Genomic DNA, 6000 nt, shown 5'->3' on the forward strand with positions numbered 1-6000 from the left:
TGATGGCCCATTCTATGGGCTGGAGCAGTATTTCTAGGTGTGGAATATGTTGCCCCCAGACTCTGAAAAAACCTTGTGCTTCCTTGTTTTTAGTAGGGATGCAAGACACAGAAATTTGTCTTTTACTTTGGATGTCTACCATAGTCTGAACCCAGGATCCCTTAATGCTTTACTGAAGCATCAGGTTCCTGAATCTTCCAGGATGTATCTGTCACTCTCTGAAGCACATCTGTCTTGCCAAGGCTTCCAATGTGGTAGTCACCTCCTACTTATCATGTTATCAACTTAATGGGTCAATATTGATATTATATCAATATCAATGTGATATTCTTCATATTATCCAGATGGTCTAGATCTCTTTGGACTATATTATTACAGAAGGCAGGAGAGTTAGCATTGCCTTGGAGCAAAACCGTAAGCGTATGATGCCGCCTATTCCATTTAAATATGAACTGTTTCTAATGGCCTTTTTTGACTGAGAATGAACAGCATGTATTTTCCAAGTCAGTGGTTACATACTCCACATTTGAGGCCATATTTATCTGCTCTAGCACTGGTACTATATCTCGTTCAGCAGGTGTGATCAGGGCTACTACTTAGTTGCACTTGTAATAATCTCTAGTTATTGTCTAGGATTCATTCAGCTTCTGTAGCAGCCTGACTAGGGAATTAAGTGGAGATATGATATGGACCACCATCTCTGCTGCATTCTGAGATCTTTAATCTCCACTATTCCCTTCAGGATGTGATACTATCTTCGATTTACTTATAATAACTAGCAATTTCGGAGACTTCCACTTGACCTTCTTCCTTATGACAGTGCTTACCCAACAGACCAAGGACTCAATGTAGGAATTGTATCAACTCTCAATTATAATAATTTTAATTATACATTTGGGACCAGGGTAAGTGACCACTATATGGATTCATGGAACAGTGGACTCATTATAAGCCATATTTTGGTCAGGAGTCCATTTATTACCTTACACTTATGTTCTCCCACTGAAAACAGGAGCCCATGATGGTGTTTCAGTCTTTAGGCATCAATGACAATTCAGATCCTGTGTCTAGCAGTTTGGGGAAGGCCTGAGTATTTCTTTTTCCAATGCATAGTCAATTAAGTAAATGGCAGTAAGGCTCTTTGAGGCAGGATTTGTGGATCATTACAGTGTATACTTGACCTAGTATTGGACAGTCCTTATTCCTAGAGATCTAGCCACTTTTCAGCCAACAGATTTTGAATCTGAAAACTGGCTCAGGTGTGGAACCTTGGCAAGGTTATCCTGACTTTGCATTGGTTAAACCGCCCTCAACCTTCTGCTCACTCGTTCTTCCTCCCTTTGATTATATATGTTTAACAGGCAGTCTAGTTGGCTGCCTATCTATTTTGTTCCTAGGAATGCTGAGTTCTATTCACCATCCCCATGATGCTCTATAGGTTAGGCCCTCTTGGCTACCAATCTGTTCTTGTCAGTTGTCATGATAATTACAACTACCTGGCTGCTAGTGGTTAAGTACCATCACCTGGCCTTAATTGCTTTGGAGAAGCCCAACATCCCCATTGCTATCAGTGAGCCAAGTTTCTGTGACAGACTCTCCTATTGTCACACTCAGAGGAGAACTACCACTGAACCAGTTAATGATGCTAGTCATGTCCCTTTCGCCCCCACATTCTCAGTGGCCTTGGTAAATGGTATATCTTCTGATTGGCCTTCTGGCCTCACATAATAAACTCATTCCTGCAAGGCCACTTTCCTGAGGCTTTTAATTTCTTTCTCTATGTCTGCCATGGGCTATCGTTTTCTTCAGGCTTCTAGGAGCCACCTTAACAGCAAGTTTGTATTGCTTCTTGGAGTGTTTCCTGTATCTCAAGAGAGTGACTCAAGTCCAAATACTCTCTGTTATTCAGACTTACATTCTAGCCTTCTTGATCAAGCACCTAATCTCACATAACAGATTCCTACGGTCACTTTCTTCCCTTAATAGGCCTAGCATATTCCTGGCTAGGTTAAACTGTGACTTAACCCTAATGGTAGGCGTGATGTCCAGGAGAGGAAGAGGGAAGCCACCTGCTGTATTTTGGGGGAAAGCCCTCTGTGTCATTTTTCTGCATAAGTAATGTGCTAGCTCTTAACTGATAGAGGCAAGCCAGCCCTGTGGGCTCAGAAGGTTCCGAGAAGTCTAAGGAACATCCCATATGCTGTGTCATTATGTCAGGTTTTGCAAACTGAGGCCTGACTTTGGCACAACAGCCCTGTTTTGATTAAGTATTGAATGGTCTTTGAAGTTTATTAACTTATTAAACCCTGTGCTTCATTTTCAGCTTTTCTGCTTACTCACAATAAGAGGACTTCTTTGCAGAGACTCCTTCCTTCTTAGTTTTAATTGCTAACAGTTTTCAACTTTTCAGTATTCTCCTATAGGGTATCAGTGCAACTTAGTGATAATCATCCAATTCCATCATCTTTATACTTACAAGCCTCAAAGTACATTTCAAATGCTTGAATCAGTGCATTTTTCTGTGCCTAAATGCCACCCAGCTCACCATTGGTGACACTTTTAACAACTCGACTGCCATCTCATGCTAAAGGCTACCTTCAACCCCCCTACCACCAGGGGTAAGGAGTGTGTCCGTAACCAGCTGGGTGTGAGCAATAGAGTCTCCAAACCTTTATCTTACCACTGGCTTTCTCAGATCATTCTTGGTACCAACTGTTGTATGGCAAGTTCTTTGGGAAGTAGATGCCGGACTGGAATTAGAAGTGCAAAATATTTATGGAGGAGTAATACCTATGAAAGGAAAAGGGACCAAATCAAGATGAGGTAGAGAGAGCCATCAGACCAGGTAAAGACATGACATAAACCCCATCAACCCAAGAGTTATGGAGTAAAGACCACCTATTAATACAGTCTGAGGTTGAATGGAAATGGGAAGGCCTTTGGGCCACTGTCTTGCTTAGGCAGATCAAATATAGGATGCTCAGTTACATTTACATTTCAGATAAACAATGAATTTTTTAAGTATATCCCATGCAATATTTAGTAAATACTTATACTAAAAAATATTCATTGTTTATCTGAAATACTAATTTAACTGGATGTCCTGTGCTTTTATTTGCTAAATCTGGCAACTCTAGCTGGAGGTCACCCAGGAAGTGCACGCTCTCAGCTACCGCTGCTTCACTCATCGTTGTCTGGAGTCACACTGAGAAAAGTATGACCTTAGCTTAAAAGCTGAGGTGTACCTGAAGGCGCTAAGTTCTGGAGGCTCTCAGCTAACCTTACTGCTGATAGATGGGCAGCAAGTCCTTTCTGGAAGGAAGAACCAGCAGAAGATCTCTGCCCCTGACACATTTATTTTCAGTTTAACTGTTGTCTCCTGTGTTAGATGTAAGTCCAGAGAAGGTGAGAAAGTGTTGTATCTCTAGTGCCTAACACAGTGCTCGGTTCATGTGAGATGCTCAATTATTACTTGCTAAATTGAGTTGTACTTAAGACTTCAGGGATCTGGGGGTATTTGGGGAGGAAAGAAAGAAGTCCCCTTGTTCTGTCTTTAGAATTATACTCTGAATTTCAGCTGATCCCTCGAAGGCTTTCCATGCTGTGCGTGCAGTGAGCAGAGGTAACAGGTGGAAGATCAGCTTTAAGCTGTAGAGTCTGAGTTCACAGCCACTGAATTCTACATCAGAGCTAATTATTTATGGAATTAATTAAATGCTTTCTAAGTAAGTAAAGAAGGTTCTAATTGAGGAATTTCAAGAGCGACCTTATACATCAAGGTAGGTATTTGGTGCTAATGCCATGCTTTTTCTCTCTACGTATGTGTCCCACATGGGGCCCCAATCCAACAGAGCCTGAACGGAACTTAGTATTGTTCATTCTAGGTCTGAATGTCTTGCCATAGCTCTTATATCACATAAGCCAGGAATCGGTGTCCCACACGACTCTGGCATGCAGTTTCTAACCACTGAGTAAATTCTGCAGATTTACCTCCTTGTCTTTCTCAAGGCCATCTCTTCCTCCCTATCCTCACTGTTACTTCTGTGGTTTAGGTCTTCATCTCTTACCAGGATATGGTTATGCCAGTTGGCCTCCCTGCCTTCAGTGTTACCCTTTCTGCAATCCGTCTTCCATGCTACTCTCAGGCATTTAGCTATAAGACTTCAAATAAATCACATCAAATCAAGTCATGTTATTCTCTTTCTTGAAATCTCTCAGTGGCTCCCCTCCTTTTGGGATCATGTCCAAACTACATCTATTACTCTGCTTGCCACCAAGGGCTCTTACTCTGTTTTTAAGTGTACAGTTGAATGATGTCACACTCTTACTTTACATACTTTACTGACTCCCATGCATGATAGGATAAAGTCCAGCCCTCTGCATGGATTGCAAGGCCCTCTGTGATCTGGACCTGCCTCCATTCACACCATATCCTCCCTCACACTCTTTGCTGTGGCTTACAGTCCCGTGAATGCATCATGCTCTATCATATCTGCCAGCCTCTGTCCAAACTGTTTCCTCAACCTGAAATTATGCTTCCTCTACCTTTCCTGTTATCGAGATCAGCACTGCTCAAACTTTCACATGGCACCAATCACTTGGGGTGTTATCATTTGGATGCTGCTTCATTAGGTTTGGAGTGTGGACCCAGATTTTGTATTTCTAAGGTGCTGATGTGGCTGGTCTGTGGACCACACTTTGAATAGCAAGAGCCTAGGGGTGCCTGGGTCGCTCAGTTGGTTAAGTGTCCAACCTCGGCTCAGGTCATGATCTCACGGTTCCTGGGTTCGAGCCCTGCGTTGGGCTCTGTGCTGACAACTAGCTCAGAGCCTGGAGCCTGTCTCAGATTCTGTGTTTCCCTCTCTCCCTGACCCTGCCCTGCTCACACTGTCTCTCTCTCCCATAAATAAATAAAACGTCAAAAAAATTTTTTTTGAATAGCAAAACCCTGGATCACTTATTTTTCAAACCCCAGAGAAGGGTTTATCATCTCTCTGAAGTCTTTCCTGAATGTTCCAGGAAGAACTGACTACTATTTTTCTTCCTGCACCTACAGTTCTCCATGACCTTTGTCAAGACACTGGTGATATTGTATTGCATTTTCACTTAATGCCCATCTTCCTCTTCTAGACCGAAGGCTCTGAAAGGGCGGGGACCATGTCTTCATCCTTGGATTGCCATCCCTCAGGAAAGGCCTGGCTGTAGTTGGCATTCAATAAAAGTTCACTGAATGAATGAGCATAGTGTCATCCTTAGAAAAATGAAAAGTGTATTTACATTTAGGATTCCCTTTCTCCTTGACTCTCTGATGGAGGACTTACGTATACTAAAATAGAACTCTTTGGCTGCAAATACCCAACCCAAATTTGCTTTCTTAAACTGGCTCAGGTAGCTGGGAGGGAGGGACACTGTGATTGAAAAAGAGATGAACAACCAGTCTTCAGGGGGGCATGGAGCAGAGTCGCCAGAGATCTCAGACACAGGGACCTGATGGCCTTTTTCTTAGGAGCGGCCATCGGTTGACTTGGCCTAAATTGCCTTCTGCACGTCTTTCATTTCTGCTGGTCTCTGCTTCTTTTTCTGTTGGCCTTTTAACTTCCTACTGCAGACGGGCCTGTACCAAGCTGTTAGGCTCTGGGCCCTCAGAACACTCAATTTAGCATCACTGCAAAGAAAGCTCTCGCATCCACCCCAAGGCCACAGCAGAGTGTGTGTGGGGGGAGGTGGAGCTGAGTGTGTGTGTGTGTGTGTGTGTGTGTGCGTGTGTGTGTGCGCATGTGTGTGTGCATGGGGGAGGGAGGGTGCGCAGTAAGGCCTGTTAACAGAAGAATTTGAAAGATTTGCTGCTTTACAAGGAGAAGCTACTTTAGTCAACTAAACCACCTACAGTCCAGAAGAACTGTCGTCAACACAGAGTGGGGGATGGGGGGGAACAGATGCAGGGAGGTGACAATCCTCTTTTTCCTTCTACCTCCCACTCGTGGTGAGTACTGGAGCCCT

The sequence above is a fragment of the Crocuta crocuta genome, unplaced genomic scaffold (assembly GCF_008692635.1).
Source record: "Crocuta crocuta isolate KB4526 unplaced genomic scaffold, BGI_CrCroc_1.0 scaffold170, whole genome shotgun sequence".
NCBI lineage: Eukaryota > Metazoa > Chordata > Mammalia > Carnivora > Hyaenidae > Crocuta > Crocuta crocuta.